General features: G+C 43.8%; 1 long non-coding RNA gene across 2 annotated transcripts in view; it reads right to left on the reverse strand.

The window, feature by feature from the left end:
* LOC115086049 overlaps positions 1-21,023 on the reverse strand; it is a 46,830-nt gene extending 25,807 nt beyond the window's left edge. The window contains exon 1 of one of the 2 annotated variants that reach the window (XR_003855036.1): positions 20,934-21,023. This is a non-coding gene — a long non-coding RNA (uncharacterized LOC115086049). The remainder of the gene's footprint in view (positions 1-20,933) is intronic. The other variant, XR_003855035.1, reaches the window with a different exon arrangement.
* Between the last annotated feature and the right edge of the window lie 1,161 nt (positions 21,024-22,184).

Genomic DNA, 22,184 nt, shown 5'->3' on the forward strand with positions numbered 1-22,184 from the left:
ATCCTCAAACAAAAGGGATACTCCATGATGACTGATAACTCCAAAATCAATCCTGGATATGCACAGCAATGGTAGGTAATTCAGTCCTAGCTTCCTGCATCTGATCATCTGGGTCACAGCATACCTAATCTGGTGGAGTAGCAGGAAAGAGGAACTTGCCTCTGTCTAAATTTCACAGATTACTTACTTCTGTGTTATTCCTAGGAAAATGTAGACTCTAACAAATGTTTCGAGCGTAAGACCATCTAAACTTGAACTTTGAAGCTTAGAACATCAATAAAATCTAGGACTCGTCCAAAGCAAGTGCCAAACACATCCTGGAGGATTTGATTAAATCCAAACTTAAATGAGCTCCGGTCTCCCAGGTCATCATGCATCTTCCAGTCTAGCGACGAGTATATAATTATGTGTCATTCATTTAACTGAGTTCAAGTTTCATAAGCCGTTGAAGATGGGGGACTGTCATTATGTTAGTTATTTTGTTGGCACTCAAATCAATCCCAGTCTCTTTGTGAATCTGTAACTTTACAGCTGGATCACATAAAGGTTCTGGCCTGTTAAACAGTCTTGGACAGGACAGCGTAAATATGTCACACTGAAGTGTATGTACTACATGCTCATGAATATGTAAGTGGACTTGATTTAATGATTTCCTTAAAAATACGTTCATAAAATATAGAATCACAAAAGTGAACACATACTCATGCTCTGATGATGTACCCTAGTATACATAGCAATCAGAACTTTCTCGACTCACAACCGACTTATTGGCAGTAGATAATTATAAAGTAATTTTATTCAAATCATGTGCATTCTGTATATTACACACTGTTAGTTCATTCCCTGTGTCTATAAACACTGACTACAAGTCTTTAAAACAGAACACCTGTTAATTTTTAATTGCTGTATTTCATTTGTACTTTATGTATATTGCAAACATGTATAATACTCATTCCCAATTACAATATATATGAAACTTGTATAAATTCTCTCTCTCTCTCTCTTTCATTCTTCAGGTACTTCTAAACAATGCCTGGAGAATAACTATTTAATGAGTTCATTTTAGTGTGTCCATGCCAACAAAAATACATAAAAAGGCTTTAATGGCTGTTTCGTGTTATTTGCGACCCCCTGCTTGGTTTTATTATTCAACCTTTTTCCACATCAAGGCATAACACTCCAACTAGATCATTCAACCAATTCCTAAAAACCTGGCCATGTAATAAGATTACTTTTTTATCACCCTGTGTTTTCTTTGCACTGCTGTTAATAAACAGCAAGCAAGCTGAGTGTTAGTTTGAATATAAGTGGTTAGGTAGGGAATGAATGTATAATGCCACTCACAGGGCAGCTTTGTGTTCAGCTGAATTTCCCAAACCATTGCCCTCAGAATGAAGCCCATGGAGATTATGAAAGGGTTGCCACTGATCCTTTATTTTCTCTTTTGCTGTTAACAGTAATGAAGGGGGAGAACAAAACTATGAAAAGCAATGGAAAGGAAGTGTGAACAGTTTGAGTCACAGTTAAGTGTTGACTTGCTTAGGCCGATAGTACTGAACAATTCCATGCAATCTAAAATACCTTGAATCCTCCTACAGAGTTCCAAGTATTCCATGATCAACCAAGCATGCCATAAAGATAATATTTCTTGCAGCATTCTAGGGTTTGAAATATTAAAGCTTTCTTTTGTGCAAGCTAACTGGTAAGTAGTCTGTGTGATACTCATCCATAACAGAGATTTATCACAGGAACAATAGTATTAAAGTAAAATATTAAAAAGGAAGCAGAGTGCACTAAATGTTGCACATAGCTTTGAAGCAAAAGGTCAAAAGGTAGTCAGAGCTGGCATCATGCAGAAAATGTGTAACCAAACACAGTGGTACAGGCACCGTATGTGCTGCTAGAAACAGAAGACCAAAATTAAAAATGATTTTTCCCTCCATGAACAATCCATTTACAGACTGACAGTGTTGGGTTTCCATGATTAAGATTTCACTTCATTGTAGTTCATTTAAGAGCTGTGATAGGAGGCAGACCTATTTTTTTAATCTTCCTTTTCTGGAGCATTGGAGGATTTTTTTTTTTTTTTCTCAACATAAATGCTCGAAGAAAAGAGATTTGAAAGTACAGGCCTGGATATCTTGAGATGGCAGCTCTGTGCAGAATGTTACACTAGATTCTGATACCCCTAAAACTATTTTCCTACAGAAAACGACTTTCTTGTAACTTTATAATTGTGAATCCTTTTTTCTCAGGTCATTTAACAGTAATGCAATACGTTTTTCATGACACCAAATACTGTCATGCGCTTGTGCTTAATATGAGGTAGATTTCCCGGCGTGCTCATCAGTTGGAAGGATGCATGCACATGCCAGGCTTGCACGCATTGACTGAATTTTAAAAACTGCCCACATGCGAGCAGATCTCCCGCTGCGCACACATCTCACTCAGTTTCAAAAACGGGTGTGGTCTGGAAAGGGTGTGGGCATTTCAGGGCATGGCCAAGAGATATGCACATAAGTACTTAGGCGCCCCGGTGCACGCCCAGATCCACTGCCACGTAACTTTACTTCTGCTATGGAGGAGGTATAACTGTAAAAAAAACCCAAAAATAACAGCCATTTTGGAGGGGTTTAAAGGGTCTGGGGTAACTGGGGGGGAGTACAGGCTATTAAACCATGGGGGTTTGGAGGACCTGGCTCAATGGTGGACAAACTGGTGGATGAACTGGTAACACTGGTCATGGCGTGAACGTGCGCCAGTTTTAAAATACTCTGACTTACGGGGTAGAAATTCGATTTACGCACCAGGGCATTCGCACACTTAAAATTGAACGCATATTTGTGCACGCCCAGGTTATTTTATAATGTGCACGCATAAGTTTGAAGGTTACCTTCCCTGACTGCAGAGAAGGGAAGGAGACAATATGTCCTGATGTTTAGCTCAGTATGGAAAAGCAGAAACATGTGTAAGCAATGAATGTCTGATGCAGGAGAGACTGATAGGCTGAGGGCCCAATGTAATGAAACAAAACGCCTGTGCTGAAATTCAAATGCACTCACTAAAAAAAAAAAAATATATATATATATATATATATATATATATATATACTCTTGATGAGTGCACATTATAACTCGGGAAAGGAGAGTTTATTCAATGCACACAAGTTTAAAATTAAGAGCTTCAATTTGGAGGCTCCGGTCCAGGTGGGCTTTGAAGTGCTGGGAAGAGGGGGCAGCACGGGGTCCGGACAGCAAATGAGAGAGGACCCAGCCCAGACTGCAGGCAAGTGGTGTGCCACCATCTCCAGGGAGGGAGGAGGTGGCAGGAAAATGGGCCTATATGGGGAAGTCATTTTCCCAACAAGGACAGTTTTGAAGCCTGGGGATGGAATGGGAGCTTTCCCATCAGATGTGCGCTGCTCCCCAGCAGCTGCATTGTGTGCTGATCAGCAGAGTGGAGCTGATCTCCCCTGCCATCTCAAATCATGTTTTGTGCCCATAAAAAATGTTTTATGGGCACAAATAATCTTTTATGTGCTCACAGCATACTTTCTCACGGTTTGGAAATTTAACTCCTGAGTTTTACTCCACCTCTGACCAGGAGTTAAATTTCCAGAGCTAAGAAAACATGAGTTCTGTCAGCACACCTCTCTGCACTGGGGGGGTAATAGCTAATGTCATCATTAGCATGGGATTTCCATGTGAGGACGCTAAGAAATATGCACAGTTTTATGCACACATTTTTTGTGCACATAACTTCTTGCTGGGTCAGCTACTTAGATCGCAATGATTTTGGAGGAGAAATCTTGTGAACACAAAAACAAATGTTTATACGTGCTGCCTACACTAATAATGTTATATATAATAAAATGTGATGGTCCCCCTTTGAACAAAAATTTAATTCTCGCTGATAGTATTATTCATTATTATTTATTCATAATCCCACCCCCTCTCCAAAGGCTGGAGATGGATAATAAGGATAGATGTTTCTACGGTTCACAAATAGTAGAACGAAAAATCAGCTATGGAAACAATAGAGCAAAGAGAATAATCTCTGCATCCCAAGGCTGCTTCTATATTTTGCTTATACCATATTTGAATTGCACATTGTTTAAAAAAACTGATCACTTAACTCATAGATAGCATGGGACTTTGAAGGTCTGTCATGTGACAAAGTCTCCCATGAGAGGCTTCTCAGTAAATTAAAAAGTCATCGGATAGGCGGCAATACCCAGAACTCCCGGTTTCCTGTGGCAGAATTTTCAAGGTTCTGAGGCAAGAGTTGGCAAATTCTGTGGCAGATGTTTCAAAGTTCCGCAGCAATTATGTGGCAAGTCTGCATCATTTTGCATACATTTGCTATTTAAAAAGCATTTTTTTTTTTACTTTATAGAAATAAACTCGTTTTCTGACATTTGTGTGTCCAGTTAATTTGGTTCTTTAGAAAATAGATTTTAGTGATTGGGACTGGGGAGGAAGCAGGGAAAGAGATCTGGCAACAGGAAGAGAGGAGATCACAGAAGAGGGAAATGAAGAAGGAATCTTAGGCAGGAGGGGTAAGAGAGATAAGTGTTGCGTTTGTGCCTCTTCTCGCCCCTCGCTCTACCCTCTCTACCTGGGATGTGACTCCCTTCGGCTCTGACGGACAGTGTAGCCGCGGCTTCTCTCCACCTCTTGGTCCCGGTTCCCCCGGGCTGGCCTGACGCTTCGGATCCGCCATGTTCTTGATGACGTAAGGGCGCGCGCGCGCACACTCCAGACTTTGTACCAGCAAGGGCGCGAACCTCAGGGGCGTCCCCCCGTAGTGACGTCATCCATCTGCACTTTAAAAGGTCTTTGTTTGCTAACCTCTAACCAGTTAGCAAGGAACTGCAACAGGACTTGCTTCGGCAGTCCACGATACTTGCAACAACGATCCGAGTCAGCCAGGAAACCTGTCTCCACTGCTCGGCCTTTTCAAACTTACCAGGAGTACCCGCTCCATGGGGCTCCGCTCTCTCCTTTTGATTTCAGATTGCCAGAACACTCGGAAGACTCCTCATTTCCTGGAAGCGATCGCGGATGTGAACACAGTGAGTTCTATTACAAAGGAATTGGTACTCACTCCTCAAGGGCCTACATTCCTATAGCTCTGAAGACTCCCTTTCGTCCAAGACGTTATCGCAGGTACAGAGATCAAGAGTTACATTGGCAAGATTACAGATAGGAACCGGTACTCGCTCCACGAGGGCCCATGTTCCTAGAATCTTATATAGACTCTCTTCTAGACTCTCTCTTCTACTCTATATAGACTCTCTTCTACTCTAGAATCTACTTCTAGAATCTACTCTAGAATCTACTCTACTCTACTCTAGAATCTACTCTACTCTACTCTAATCTAATCTACTCTAATCTACTCTAATCTAATCTAGAATCTACTCTACTCTACTCTAGAATCTAATCTAATCTACTCTACTCTAGAATCTACTCTACTCTAGAATCTACTTATATAGACTCTCTTCTACTCTAGAATCTATATAGACTCTCTTCTACTCTAGAAGCCATTTTATATACAGCAATTGTGAGTTCTTATTACAGACTGTGAGAACCAAAGCTCGCCTACGGCTCCTGTTCCTGAATGTACTGAAGACTCTCTGTGGCATAGAGACCATTGCAGACATCTACTATTGTGAGTGTACCATTTTGTATCTAGTATACCCTGTCTACTCACTACTTATAGTCTCTCTCTACAGCTCAGCGACCCAGAGATTATATTCCAGTATCAGAAGGACTTCAGCCTTGCCGGACACAGTGACTCACTACTGCCATCTCTGATGGTCCAGCTTCCAGTCTAATAAAGAACTATTGGGGCGGATTTTAAAAGCCCTGCTCGCGTAAATCCGCCCGGATTTACACGAGCAGGGCCTTGCGCGCTGGTGCGCCTATGTTCCATAGGCCTACCGGCGCGCGCAGAGCCCCGGGACTTGCGTAAGTCCCGGGGTTTTTTCGAGGGGGGCGTGTCGGGGCGTGTCGGGGGGCATGTCGGATCGGCGCGGCGTTTTGGGGGCGGGACGCGGCGTTTCGGGGGCGGGCCCAGGGGCGTGGTTTCAGCCCGGGGCAGTCCGGGGGCATGGCCGCACCCTCCGGAACCGCCCCCAGGTCGCGTCTCGGCGCGCTAGCGGCCCGCTGGCGCACGGGGATTTACTTCTCCCTCCGGGAGGCGTAAATCCCCCGACAAAGGTAGGGGGGGGTCTAGATAGGGCCGGGGGGGGTGGGTTAGATAGAGGAAGGGAGGGGAAGGGGAGGGGAGGGCGAAAGCGAGTTCCCTCCGAGGCCGCTCCGATTTTGGAGGGGCCTCGGAGGGAACGGCGGCAGGCTGCGCGGCTCGGCGCGCGCCGGCTACACGACATCGGCAGCCTTGCGCACGCCAATCCTGGATTTTAGCTGATACGCGCGGCTACGCGCGTATCTACTAAAATCAAGCGTACTTTTGTTTGCGCCTGGTGCGCCAACAAAAGTACGCGAAGGCGCACTTTCTTAAAATCTACCCCATTGTGTTTATCTCATATTCTAGCCTAGTCGGTGGTTCCTCTCAGGATCTCCTCCTGGGGGCGCTGTCATCCATCATTGGCCCAGGGATTCACCATTTTCTCTAAGTGGTCATTCCTTTTACTATTGTCACCTTGTGGGAGCCAACCACTACAGACCACTGACTCCGCTCACGGAAGTATTATATAGACAGCTACTACTCTTTCTCTGAGACTTGCCAGCAGCTTATATATATATATATATATATACAGATTGCTACTCCGTAGCGGGGGGCATGATAGATTGCTATCTCTATAGCGAAGTATTATATACCTATAGCCAACTCCTCTTCCTTGGAGAGTTGATCCATAACAGATTGTTACTCCTCAGCAGATTGATACAGCTTGCTACTTCCTTTCCTTACAGGAGCATCTAACAGCAGTTCGCTAACAGAATTACAGATAGCTAACTCCTCCCCTCTGGAGGAGCAGGTCATGTCATATTGCTACTCCTTCCCCTTTCAGGAGCACAGCAGAACAGCTTGCCAACTCCGCCCTCCTGGCAGAGTGAGTGACAGCAGATTGCTAACTCCTCCCTTCTGGAGGAGGTGAGCATAACAGATTGCTAGCTCCTCCCCCTTGGAGAAGGTGAGCGTAACAATAAGGAACGGAAGCAGGCAGAGGGAGAAAGAGGAGGACAAAGAAAGGAAATGGGAAGAAAGGAGGCAGGGGAGAGGAGACGGGTCAGGAGCTGGGATGGAGGTGGAAGGATCAGGGATGGGAACTTGGGAAGCAAGGGAGTGTTGGGATGGGGTGGAAGAGGAAGAAAGATTGGGTTGAGGAAGAGAAGGAGAAAAGACGTAATTCTATGGGATGAGGGTGGAGGAGAAGGAGGGAAGTTTGGGATGAGGTGGAGAAGGAAGGGAATTACGGTCTACCAAATCACATCTCTATCCCTTCTTTCCCTTATACCCCCTTCCAAAGCCCCTTTGATCCCGCACTCTCTCTTTTACATCCTCCCCAACTAATCACCTCACTCATCCTGGTTGCTTCACCACCATAAACACTGGTTCACTGCCTTCTACCCCACCATGAACCCCTCACAAACCCTGGCTCATTCCCTCCCCCTCCATGAATCCCTCACTAACCCTGGTTCAATCTCCCTTTTCATTCTCCCATTTCACTCTCCCATTTCATTCTCCCTTCCATGATACCCAGTTCACTCCGTCCCTCCCCCACATAATCCCCAGTTCACTCCCTCCTTTCCTTTCCTGCCCCCATTCCCAGTTCACTCTGTCCCTCTCCTCTCTATCGATTGGTTCAATTATTTCCTTTCCCCAATCCTCAGTTCACTCTGTCCCTCCTTTTCCCCATCCCTGATCCCGAGTCGGTTCACTCCCTCCCTTCCCCCTTCCCCCATCCTCGTCACTCTGCCACTCCCTCCCCCTGCAATCCCAAGTTCACGTCCTCCCTCCCCTTCCCTATTTCCAGTTTACTCTATCCCTCCCTCCTTCTCCCATCCCCAGTTCAATGTCCCTCTCTCCTTCCAGATCCCCAGTAGATTCACACTAAACCCCCCCCCCCCAGGTCCCTGTGTCATTCCATTTCTCCCTTTTCCCCTATGAATGCTGAGTCTCTCCCTCTGTGCCCCTCCCCCCAGATCCCCTAACTCACCCAGTCCTGAAGTTAAACCAAAAGTTGAGATGGGCAGCCTTGCAACCCCTCCAGCATCTCCTCTTACTCCTCCCTTGCTGGGCCCAAGTGAACCATGTGTTCAAAGCGAGACATTCGGGCCAGACATGGAGGAGGCCCCAGATGCACAGCAGGGCTGCCCATCTTCTCCTGTTTAACTTAATGAGCTGGTAAGAGGATCTGGGAGGGGGGAAAGTTGCACCTCTCACACTGCCATCAATGATTTTCTTGTGGGACAGGCCAGTGGGAGAGGGGCAATGTGCTGAGCACCATCAAATCCCACCAAATTATTTTTATTTTTAGAAGGTCCCTGGTCTCCCATTGCTATTTGACTAGGCTTGACCAATCCACTGCAAGGGCCAAATTTTGTGGCCCTTACTGTGGCCGGAAAATTGCAGGTGGCCAAGGGCCATGCTAATACCCTACTGAGGATTGGTAACTAGTTCAAAGACAGGAATCAGAGCATAGAACTGAATAGTCCATTTTTCCAATGGAGAAAGGTTATTAATGGAGTTCCACAGGGATTCGTACTGGGATCAGTGCTATTTAACATATTAACATAGAAACATATTGAAACACAGAAATGACGGCAGAAAAAGACCAATCGGCCCATTTAGTCTGCCCAGCAAGCTCCCACACTTATTTTCCCATACTTATCTGTTTCACCAACCACCAACTTCAGGGCTCTTGTTGGTAACTGTTTGATTCAAATTTCCTGCCATCCCCTGTCATTGATGCAGAGAGTAATTTATTTATTTATTTATTTATTTAACACTTTTCTATACTGACCTTCATGGACAAGAACCATATCGGATCGGTTTACATCGAACAGGGTAAACAACTGTAGTGTCAACTAACTTAAATCAACAAAGGTGTGGAAGAGGCAAAGTTACATTCAACAGGGAGTAAGAACTTGGGAGCTTAATCAGCTGGAAAGATAGGTTATAGCAGGCTGAAATTTATAAATATAATACCATTGTTAAGATAATGCATAAGGTGCTTAGGAGTATCGAGGTCTATCGTACAGGCAGAAAATAAGGCTGTCATTCAGGCATAGAGTAAAGGCAGACTAGTGAATGTCAGGGGGTTCAGAGAAGGCTTGACTGAAGAGCCATGTCTTGAGTTTTTTCCTAAATGTTAAGAGGCAGGGTTCCAATCTGAGGTCTGCAGGGATGTTATTCCAGATATCTGGGCCTGCTATCGAGAAGGCTCGATCTTTTGTCGAGGTAAGGCGTGTGGCTTTAGTTGGGGGAAATTGCAGTGTTCCTTTGTGAATTTCTCTCGTTGGTCTATTGGGAGAATGTAGTTTGAAAGGGATTTCGAGATCGAGTTGAAGTTGGTGGTGAATGGATTTATGTATTAGAGTGATTGATTCCTGTAGGATTCTAAAATTCACTGGTAGCCAGTGTAGGTTCCTGAGGATAGGTGAGATGTGGTCTCCACGGTTGGTGTTGGTCAGTAGTCTCGCTGCGGCGTTCTGTATCATCTGTAGTGGCTTGGTGGTAGACTTAGGGAGGCCTAGAAGGAGGGTGCTGCAGTAATCAATTTTGGCGAACAACAAAGATTGGAGAACTGTCCTGAAGTCCTGGAAAAATAGGAGGGGTTTCATTCGTTTTAGAACCTGGAGTCTGTAGAAGCAGTCTTTAGTTGTGGTATTGACCATTTTCTTCAGGTTTAGACGATTGTCAAGAATTACCCCGAGGTCTCTTACATGTTGATGGGTGAAATGTGTATTGTGGGTGGTCTGTGATGTTCAACAGTAATGTTGAAGCTGCATCAAAGGTGAGCATAAGGCTTATGGTTAAGGGTTGTAACCGCCACATCAAGCAAGTTACCCCAGTGCTAGTTTACCCAGTTTGCACAGATCAATGCCTTGTTGGATGATATCTGAATGTAAATCCTGTTTTCCTAACTTCCCCCTACCGTTGAAGCAGATAGCAACGCTGTATATGCTTTCAAAGTGATGTGTCAGGCTTAATTGGTTTAGGGTATTAACCGCTGTATTAAGCAGCTACCCCCACGATTATTTGTTTACCCAGATTGTGAAGTTCAGTCCTTGTTAGTTGTTGCCTGAATGTAAATCCTGTTTTCCACTTTTCCCCCTGCCATAGAAGCAGAGAGCAACGCTGTATATGCATTCAAAGTGATGTATCAGGCTTAATTGGTTTAGGGTAGTAACCACCATAATAAGCAAGCTACCCCCACGTTTATTTGTTTACCCAGATTGTGAAGTTCAGACCTTTTTGGTTGTTATCTGAACGCAAATCCTCTTTTCCACATTTCCCTTTGCCGTTGAAGCAGAGAGCAATGTTGGGGTTACATTATCTGTTAGGGATGTGAATCAGGCTTCGGACGATTGAAAATATCGTCGATGTTTTCAAAATCGTCAGAAATCGGGGGCTCCCATGAAACGTTAGGAAAACCCCACGATATTGATCGTGGGGGTTCTCTTATCGTTTTGGGGGAGGGCGGGAAAAACGACACACAAAAATAACCCCTAAACCCACCCCGACCCTTTAAAACTAATCCCTTTGCTTCCCCCACCCTCCCGACCCCCCAAAAAACATTTTACAGTTACCTGGTGGTCCAGTGGGAGTCCTGGGAGAAATCTCCCGCTCCCGGGCCATCGGCTGCCACTAATCAAAATGGCGCTGATGGCCCTTTGCCCTTACCAAGTGACAGGGTATCCGTGCCATTGGCTGGCCCCTGTCACATGGTAGGAGCACTGGATGGCCCGTGCCATTTTTAAAGATGGCGCCGGCCATCCAGTCCCTTAAAAGAATTTCATGGAATAACTGTTTTGCTAGAAATTTAAAATTCTAATATAAAGTAGGGATGTGCATTCAGAATTGATTTTTAGTTTGGTTTATTGCAATCAAACCAAAACTCGACTCATTCTAAAAATTCTTCCAATCCTTCATTTCAGCTAGCAACCACTATTTGCTGAAACTATTGTCCACAAATGGTTCTGCACTCTGTACTGCACAGAAAGAAACTTGGGTTCGGTTTTCAGCTTATGGAGCCGATACAATAAAATGCGTGTTGAGCACCTGTTGCACCTACAATTGCAACAGGTGCTCAATACGAATATCCATTTTTATCCTCATTCTCCTGGCTGATTTTTCTGAAGTTGTTGAAGATACCCATAGCTAAGTGCCTCTTGATATGGGGGTCTAAATTGTGCATCAAGAAATTTTTTTTTAAATCAAGCCAATATATGTTTATTTTTCAACATCGCAAGCAGTAAATTTAAGTGTCATAACATTACTAAGAAGGAGGAAACACAGAGGACCATATCTTTTAATTTCTCATGAACCCTTGACTTGCAGATTGACTTTATGCCACCTCCTGGGCTAGAATTAAATTTACCAAATTAAAAAGTGTGCTTGGGCACCCAGTGATTTTCTGCATAGGAAGGTAATAGCTAATATCCTCATCTACATGGATTTTACATGTGATGGGCACTATCAGCTGCACATTTGTTTGGGCATGTGTTTTGGACACATTAATCTCCTTATTGCATTGGGTGCTAACCTAACTCATCCAAAACGCATGTCCAACCAATGTGTAAACCCGTGCACTAGTCTGGGTGCACTTTATTGCATCAGCACCTATATGTCTACCTAGTACTTGGGCTGGCTGGGCCTGGGGATGCTGTTAAACAGTACTTCCAGCCCCACAAGTGAAGCTGGATAACACCAAGTACTCTGCCAAACAACCACAGTAAAATTAGAATTAAAAATCACCATATTACTTAGCATACATAAGTGAAGCAACACAGGAGAAAACACGGGGCACACTGAAGGATGCTCATGATGGCTAATCAAGAGATACTAACTAATATAAAGGCATAAAAAGAGCGTGCTTGCAAAGGGAGAAAAGAAAGTAAAAATCAAAAGACGAGTTTCATCTGAAGTGAAACATCTGTCAGTGAGGCCTTTGATAATAGCACCAATGTTTGGTCATGAAGATAGAATAGGTACTTACTATTGTTCCAGGACATTCACGTGCCATTCCCTTCAAGCACAACTTCCTTTGAAGAGAGGTTATAGTAACTTGATATAGTACAATATCAACCTTTTACTGTATCTTTGCTCTGGAATATACAGAATATATTAGGTTTCCTATTAGCCTTGGACTCAGTATTTTCCTATTGTCCACTGAAATGTAATCCTGTAACTTTTATCCACAGTAGGTAGAAATGTTCTCTCTCTCTCTCTCTCTCTTCTCTCCCTCTGTCTCTCTTTTCCTGTTCAGTTTGCTTTGTTTTTCTTGTTTAATAAAACTTCTGCACTTGTACAATGTTTTGTTCCAAGAAGAAAGAGCTTGTTAAAATTATTTGATGGGGTTGATTTTTTTGAGACTTGATTAAAGTAAAAGTTTCAGGCGGCCAATATAGCATTTCAAATGAACATAGCAAAGCAGGAAATCTGCTTTTTGTAACCCCCACAAGGAAGTCACTATTGAATAATACAGTGAGTAAATTTATGCAGACAGCTTCACCCGGATATTGAGAGGAACACACCCAGATAAGTGTTCCACTGAATATACCAAGAGAAAGTGACCAAACTAAAGTTAACTGCATAATTTTAAGATAGGTATTTTTTCATCCACACTTGTCCAGATAACTCCGAAATCAGCACTGCCAGGACAAAGTGAAACCATGTTCTGGGGACAGCCCCAGAGCTAGCGCTTAGTACCAAGTTAAATTCTATCGGGCCGATACAGAAAAAAGTGCAGGAGAGCGGGCAAGCCCCGTCGCGTGCACAGGCCACTCTCCTGTGTGCGCGATTTAATATCGGCCCACATGCAAATGAGGGCCCATGGTAAAAAGAGGCGCTAGGGACACTAGCGCGTCCCTAGCGCCTCCCTTTTAACAGGAGCGGCGGCTGTCAGCAGGTTTGACAGCCGACGCTCAATTTTGCCGGCATCGGTTCTCAAGCCCGCTGACAGCTACGGTTTCGGAAAACGGACGCCGGCATAATTGAACCTCCGTCTTCCAACCCGTGGGCCGCTGGCCGATTTAATTTTTTTTTTTTTTTAGTTTTTGATTTTTTTAAAAATTTTGGGGCCTCCGACTTAATGTTGCTATGATATTAATCGGAGGGTGTACAGAAAAACAGTTTTTCTGCTTTTCTGTACACTTCCCCGGCGCCGGCAGAAATTAATGCCAGCCTTTGGGGCAGGCATTAATTTCTGAAAGTAAAATGTGCGGCTTGGCACACTTTTTCCACAGAATTCCAGAAACCCACTATCGGGCCGATACAGTACAGTGCGCTCCGGTGGAGCGCACTGTTAGCCCGTGTTTCGACGCGCATTTTTGACGCACTATTACCCCTTACTGTATAAGGGGTAAAGCTAGCGCGTCGAAAACTCGCGTCCAAGCACGGGCTTGTACTGTATCGGCCCGATTATGGGTTTCTGGAATTATAAAAAATCCTCAGTAGGCAAATGTTTTAAAAGGGTTTGGTGGATATAAATATCAGGCCGATAAAGTAAAACCCACGGGAGCGCACGCTCTCCCGATGCACGTACAGGCCACTCTCCGGCGCACACAATTTAGTATGCAAATGAGGGCCCACGGTAAAAAGGTGCTAGGGACACTAGCGCGTCCCTAGCGCCTCTTTTTTGACAGGAGCTGCGGTTGTCAGCGAGTTTGACAGCCAACGCTCAATTTTGCCGGCATCGGTTCTCAAACCTGCTGACAGCCGCAGGTTCGGAAAACGTACGCCGGCATAATTGAGAGTCCGTCTTCTGATCCGCGGGCCACGGGCCGATTTTAAATTTATTTTTTTTAATTTGTAATTTTTTTTAAATTTTGGGGCCTCCGACTTAATATCACTATGATATTAAGTCGGAGGGTGTACAGAAAAGCAGATTTTTCTGCTTTTCTGTACACTTCCTCGGTGCTGGCAGAAATTAATGCCAACCTTTGGGCAGGTGTTTATTTTTGAAAGTAAAATGTGCGGCTTCGCTGCACATTTTGCTTTCTGGATCGTGCGGGAATAACTAATAGGGCCATCAACATGCATTTGCATGTTGAGGGCGCTATTAGTTTGGGGGGGTTGGCCGCGCGTTTTCGATGCACTATTACCCATTACTGTATAAGAGGTAAAGCTAGCGCGCTGTACAGTACAGTGCACCGGAGTGCACTGTACTGTATCGGCCCGTATGTAGGTATAGAGTTGTCCGGAAACAAATTTAGCCAAAGAGAGGGGAATTATTCAGATCTCGGGTTTTGTTTGTGTATCTCCAAAAGATACCCAAATAAATCTTTTGAATATTGTCCTATCACTTGGTTCAAAGATATGTAGGAAAAATATGTTTCAAAATGTAATCTGCTCTTTTGAAGGATATAATATCAGTGTCATAAAATTACACACCTTAGACCATTTTAGCTGAAAAGAGTCCTATTCATGACCCTCCACTAATGCAGTACATATTATCCAATGCAGGAAAAATGAAGAGGGATGCTACATTGGTGAAACCAGTCATTAGTTAAAGACAAGAATAAGCATACAAAGACATGAGATAAGACATCACAAAGAAAAAGCAGGGAAACACCTAGATGGGAGAACATTTTTCTGAGCCACAGCATGCATCAATGACCTTATGATAAGGATACTGTAAGGTAAATTCAGAACTATCCAAGAGCATAGGCATTCAAAATTAAATGATTAGACACTTTGAAGCAAACATAAAAGACCTTAATGGTGACATAGGTTTCCTCAGCTATTGCCAGACAGTAATCTTGCTGTCTGTCAGGTTTCTCACCCTTCGCTAACATATCACCTCCTTTTCCACCTTCTCCTCCCCCCCATATCAGCCTTGTAAAGCAACCTGTGATTTACTTATTTATTCAGACAACTCATTCTTCAATTTGCTTTGACCTGACGAAGAGAGTGCAGCTCTTGAAAACATAAAAAATAAAGGTTTATCTACAACTTTTTTGTTGACCTGTATTTGTACATATTCAAGTCAATTAACATGGGGGCAGATTTCTTTTTTTTTGTTGATACTTGATTTATATGCTGCTTTTTTTTAGGCACTTCAAAGCGGATTGCATTCAGGTATTATCCAGGTTTTATTATTTATTATTCAGGTGTTATCCAGGTTTCTCTACCCTGTTCTATGTAAGACAAGACTGTGTCACTGTTGTTTTTTTTACTGGTTGTAATGTAAACCGTAGTGATAATTAATCCTGTTAATTGAACCTCGGTATATAAAAGATATAAATAAATAAATAAATAAATAAATATTATAGCTAATAAAACTCATGCTAAAATAGGAGTTAAATTTGAGTGCAGGTTTTACTTAACACACACAGGGCCAGATTTTCAAAGGGTAACACGCGTAAATCCTGAGGATTTACACGCATAACCGCTCCTGCGCACGCCGTGCCTATTTTGCATAGGCATGGCGACGCGCGCAAGCCCCGGGACGCGCGTATGTCCCGGGGCTTTGTGAAAGGGGTGGGGTGGGACCGAGGCCCCCGGCACAGTGGCTGTGCCGGGAGATTGCGCGCTGGCACTCGGCCAGTGCACGCAACCTACACCTGCCCGGAGGCAGGCGCAACTTATTAAAAAAAGGTTAGGGGGGTTTTAGATAGGGCTGGGGGGCGGGTTAGGTAGGGGAAGGTGGGAGGGGGCGGAGGGAACAGGGAAAGCCATGGGGGCTCCCCTAGGGCTCGGCGCACGCAAGGTGCACAAGTCTGCACCCCCTTGCGCGCACCGACTCCGGATTTTATAACATGTGCGCGGCTGCGCGTGCATGTTATAAAATCGGGCGTACATTTGTGCGTGCCGGGTAGCGCGGACAAATTTACCCCGCGCGCGTAGGTTTTAAAATCTGGCCCACAGTAATAACATGCGTCCCTGTGGGATACAAATCAAGCAGTAAAGAAAAGTGCGCTAAATGAAAAAAGCGCTAAAATGCGAGTTAGCATGAAATCCTCACTAATGCAGAAAACTGCTTTGAAAAGTATTTTCATGCAGGAGTAAGGAGGAGTGTGATCAAAACGGCCTTGCATGTGAGATTCATACTATGGATCCTGACATGGGCACAATCACACATGCATAACCATTTGGGAGAGGCATGCCTAGTAAAATCAAAAGGTAGGGGAGCGACACCGACAGCTACGCACTTTGTCGCTGGGCATCCCGACTTGAGTATAAAACTGTTGGAACTGTTTGGCTATAGGGTAACTCCCCAGAGAGCTCACTCTTCTAGTTCACTTGGCCTGCCTTGCCAAAGTGGCCTTGAATGTGAGCCTGCGCCCAAGAGAACTTGCCCTTGGATTTTCTTGCCATGCTTTGCCACAATGGGATAGGTATCTACACCTGAACAGTGTGGCAAAATGGCCTGGCAAGTGAGAATGGCACGTGCATCCCGACATGGGCACAATCTCACATGCAAGGGGTGAAAAAGTAAGAGAGAGTATGAGTGAGAGGGGAGGGAAGGAAAGGGAAAGGGAAGGGGGAAAGGGAGACAAGAAGAGAGGAATCAAGACTGCCTGGATGAGTGGTGGTGAGGGGGCAAGTGTCGGTGTGTGTCTGTATGTCTGTGTGTGTGTGTGTGTGTGTCTCTCTCTCTCTCTCTGTGTGAGTGTGTTTGTGTGTGTGTGTCTGTGTGTGTGTGTGTGTGTGTGTGTGTGTGTGTCTCTCTCTCTCTCTCTGTGAGTGTGTGTGTGTGTGTGTGTGTCTGTACGTCTGTGTGTGTGTGTCTCTCTCTCTCTCTGTGAGTGTGTGTGTGTGTCTGTATGTCTATGTGTGTGTCTGTGTGTGTGTCTTTGTGTGTGTGTGTGTCTGTATGTCTGTATGTCTATGTGTGTGTGTGTGTGTGTGTGTGTGTGTCTATGTCTGTGTGTGTGTCTTTGTGTGTGTATGTGTGTGTGTGTGTGTGTAGGTATGTCTATGTGTGTGTGTGTGTGTGACTGTATGTCTGTGTGTGTGTCTCTGTGTATGTATGTGTGCATGGCTGGGGGGACTGAAATTGCTTCAGCTGGCACAGCATTGGAAATTTATCTTCTGGGTCTGGTACGGAGTAAAAGTTAGCTCATGCTTCTGTTGGCCAATGTTATTCTATTGCTGTGCCATGTGGTAGTGTCTAGCTGCTTTGATCATACTTAGCACAGCAACGGAAAAATATTAGCCACTGAAATGTGAGTTTACTCCACCTCAGTTCAAAGAAGAAGATACATTTCCAGTATAAACTCTCCTAGGCAGGCACCTACTGCTGAATAAAGTACGAGCTTTTTGGTGCAATTTTGGGGACGTCTTAGCCATGCAAGAAGAAGCTGTATTATGTGCTTATAACATCATTATTGTATGGCTCCTTTTATTCTCTTTATTATGTGTTAATGTGTGCTATTCTCCTGCACTACTGTTTTTTCTCTGTTATGTGTTTTGCATTTTACCTTTTCCTGCTTAATTAAAAATATTGAACTAAAAAAAACAAAGTATAAGCTTTCTGGGGCATGCACATTTGGCTGAACAACAGGCAGTTTGGCACAGTTTATATCCCAATTTTGGCATACTGTTCAACTGTAGATTCCCACTCAAGAATGTTTACACTGGAAATTTCCTAGGTCTTAGCGGGAGTACCACATTGGCAGAGCAATAGATAACACTGGCCACCAGAAATGTGATTTCCTTCAGCCTGAGACCCAGGAGTTCAATGTCCAGTCCAGTGGTATAGCCAAAACTGATTTTTTGGGTGGGCACACCCAAAGGTTAACGTGGGTGGACTGTAGGCATGCAGGTCTGAGATCTACTAGTTGTATTCTTATTGATAAATAATATCATAAACTGCACCCTACAATGGCCTTCTAAGTAGTTTGCAACAGCCATTATGCATCATGTGTGAAACTTTAAAACATTTTACCTCAATTATTTCAAACACTTCCTAGAATTAAAAATTCCTTAGTAATCTGTATTAATTTGTTTTATATTTATTGCAGTTTATAAATGCACAAGTATATCATGTAAAAAAGCAAAGAAAACAAATAGATCCATCAATCATTTAATAAAACAAAAATGAATATATTCTTTCATGGAACCTCTTTGCAGAAAGCCAGAAATCATCAAAACTACAATAAAATAGCATTAATCTTCAAAACAGGTGCAGAGCAGAGCTAGGTTAATTCACATTACAACCAACATGAAATAAAATATTCAAATTCTGGTGTTACCTCAGCATGAATTATCCCTCCACTGCTATTGACAAACTAAAGAGTAGCAAACTGGACCGGATGGTATGCATCCTAGGGTACTGAAGGAACTAAAAAATGAAATTTCTGATCTATTAGTTAAAATGTGTAACCTATCATTAAAATCATCTATTGTACCTGAAGCTGGAGGGTTGCCAATGTAACCCCAATATTTAAAAAGAGCTCCTGGGCGATCCGGGAAACTATAGACCAGTGAGCCTGACTTCAGTGCCAGGAAAAATAGTGGAAACTATTCTAAAGATCAAAATTGTAGAGCATATAGAAAGACATGATTTAATGGAACACAGAATGGATTTACCCAAGAGACGTCTTGCCTAACAAATCTGCTTCATTTTTTTGAAGGGGTTAATAAACATGTCGATAAAAGTGAACCAGTAGATGTAGTGTATTTGGATTTTCAGAAGGCATTTGACAAAGTCCCTCATGAGAGGCTTCTAAGAAAACTAAAAAGTCATGGGATAGGAGGCGATGTTCTTTTGTGGATTACAAACTGCTTAAAAGACAGGAAACAGAGAGTAGGATTAAATGGTCAATTTTCTCAATGGAAAAGGGTAAACAGTAGAGATGTGAATCGTGTGATCGATCGTCTTAACGATCGATTTTGGCTGGGAGGGGGAGGGAATCGGATCGTCGCCGTTTGGGTTTTTAAAATATCGTGAAAATCGTGAAAATCGTGAAAATCGAAAACCAGCACACTAAAACATCCCTAAAACCCACCCCGACCCTTTAAAATAAATCCCCCACCCTCCCGAACCCCCCCAAAATGCCTTAAATTACCTGGGGTCCAGAGGAAGGGTCCCACTGTGATCTTCCACTCTCGGACCTCCAGTGCTTGTAGAAATGGCGCCGGCGCTACCTTTGGTTTTTCCGTACGGAAAAATGATTCACGGCAGGAGATCGCTCCCGGACCCCCGCTGGACCCCCAGGGACTTTTGGCCAGCTTGGGGGGGCCTCCTGACCCCCACAAGACTTGCCAAAAGTCCAGCGGGGGTCCGGAACGACCTCCTGCAGTCGAATCGTGTTGTCTACGGCCGGCGCCATTTTGCGCAAAATGGCGGCGCAAAATGGCGCCCGGGGGCGTGGTCGAGGCCTCCAGACCACGCCCCCAGGACCGGAGGATGGAGCGAGGCTGCCACCAGGCGTAACTTTGCCGACAAAGGTAAGGGGGGGTTTAGATAGGGCCGGGGCGATGGGTTAGGTAGGGGAAGGGAGGGGAAGGTGGGGGGAGGGCGAAGAAAAGTTCCCTCCGAGGCCGCGCTGGGCTCGGCGCACGCAGGTTGCACAAATGTGCACCCCCTTGCACGCGCCGACCCCGAATTTTATAAGATACGTGCGGCTATGCGCTTATCTTATAAAATCTGGTGTACTTTTGTTCGCGCCAGTGGCGCGAACAAAAGTACCGGCGCGCGTATTGTTTTAAAATCCGCCCCTCTGTGTAGCTGGGTTCAAAAAAGGTTTGGAGAAGTTCTTGGAGAAGTCCATTAACTGCTATTAATCAAGTTTACTTAGGGAATAGCCACTGCTATTAATTGCATCAGTAGCATGGGATCTTCATGGTGTTTGGGTACTTTCCAGGTTCTTGTGACCTGGTTTGGCCTCTGTTGGAAACAGGATGCTGGGCTTGATGGACCTTTGGTCTGACCCAGCATGGCAATTTCTTATATTCTTATATTCTTAACGCAAACTCTTGCAAAGAAAGAGGCATCTACAACCTTGCTATACCATACAGTCTCAGCACTGACTCTCAGGACTCAAATAACAGCAACCTTATGAAAAAGCAACAATGCAAATATTATACCAGGCCCTAGAACATTAATGTATCACCTACTGGAGTAACAGAACAAGCTGGACTGCTACAGAGAAACTACACGCTAGCAGATATACTGCACTTCAGTCACACACAGGCAAGAGACTGACCCTTACCTAATATACGGGCTGATACAGTAAGGAGCGGTAGGAAGAGCTGCGTTAGTGCCGGGCGCACCCGCGTTTGCCACACGCACAGTCCTGCTCACCTACCGCTCGATACTGTATTTAAATAGCTTGCAAATGCAAGTCGCATCCAAGAAGCGTCTGTGGAGCGTTAGGCCCGCGCAACCCACACAAACAAAACCAAAATAGCCCGAGAAAATAGATTCTAAATATAAGGATTTCTCCTCAGAACCAGTGATAAAAAATTCACAAACAATTTCTTTGAAATGACAATATATATGAATTGCAATAATTTGCGGATATCTGAGGAGAAATCCTTATATTTAGATTGAAATTTTTGTATATGATAAAGTTTTTGTCTAATCTCATAAACAATTGTGCAATATATTTCTTGTTGTTTTAACTGGTATGTATGAATTGTGTGTGTGTGCTAGCTTAGTTTTTACAATGTTTATATAGGTGAGTGTGTAAACGTGTTAAATAAATATTATACACATTGTGAATGTGTTATCTCTCTATTTTGTGTGGTTGAGTTAATGATAGATCAATAGGGAGTTATTTCTAAATAGTTACCCTCTGTATTGTTATACCATGCAGGAACTTAGCCAGTTCTGTGATGCCTCTGCTCTCCGTGCACACTGCCTGTGCCGCGATGACTTCGCTCTCCCACAATGGCTCTGCTGTTCGTGCGCAGCAAACCTTGCCCATGCAGTGATGCTTCCGGTTTTGCTTCCTCTTCTGGCAGAGCATTAGGAAGGGAGAAGCATGCAGCTGCGGTGGATTCTGCGAGGCGAGGGAGGAAATCTGCATGACGGTAGAGGCTGCAGTGGATTCTGCGAGGCGAGGGAGGAAATCTGTGGGAAGGGAGAATTCTGCACAAATTCTGCAATCCGCAGTAGCACAGAATTCCCCCAGTACTAAAGTTTTTAGCCTACTTTCCAAAGGAATAGAGGTTTATGAGATTGTTATATCTCTACGTGTGTGTGTGTGTATGTGTGTGTCTATGTGTGTCTGTGTGTGTATGTGTGTGCATGCATGCATGTGTGTGTGTGTGTGTGTGTGTGTGTGTCCCCAGTAAGTTTTTATTTGGTGTCCTATTCACATCAAATTTTCAGGACATGTCAGGGAGATATGAGGAATCTGACAAGGGCAGTGGATTTTTGGATATACACAATTATGCACTAACTGCAGACACAAACACACATGTGTTCCAGAAAGTAGGTTCCTGTCCTGTGGGTGGAACTGATTATTATTTAACAAATTGTAACTTGTTTTGTACTTTCTTGGTGGAAAAGCATATGGCAAATAAACAATGATAATGATGAATTTCTAAATTATTGCACTGTATTATTGAATTTTGATCGTAGACATGCAAGTATTTTAAACATTCCAACATTTATGAATACAATTATAAATACTGAATTTGCAAAGACTATGGCAAACATTAGACCCCCAAGTGCACCCTAAGGAAATATTTAAAACAAAATCTGTACCTGCATAACTCAATTGTAAATCAGTGTATATAAAGAGAAAGGCACACTAAGTATACGCTAATTCCTTATGCAACCTCATGCTTCTTTAAGAAAAATAGCTTGATAAAATGTAAAAGCTGCAAAAGCAATCCTTTAAAGAAATACTTGTATGACTCACTGGTTGCCAGTAGATGCATTGCACAGTTTGACCTCCGAGATTGTTTAATTTGCATACATATACCCGAGCCCTTAGGCAGACTTGACAGTCAATTACCAAACCTGACAGGCAATTTAAGTAAGATTTCACACATATTTGAAAAGCTTTTAACACTTTCTGTTTAAAACTTGTAAT

This window comes from Rhinatrema bivittatum, chromosome 2 (genome assembly GCF_901001135.1).
Source record: "Rhinatrema bivittatum chromosome 2, aRhiBiv1.1, whole genome shotgun sequence".
NCBI classification, from domain to species: Eukaryota; Metazoa; Chordata; class Amphibia; order Gymnophiona; family Rhinatrematidae; genus Rhinatrema; species Rhinatrema bivittatum.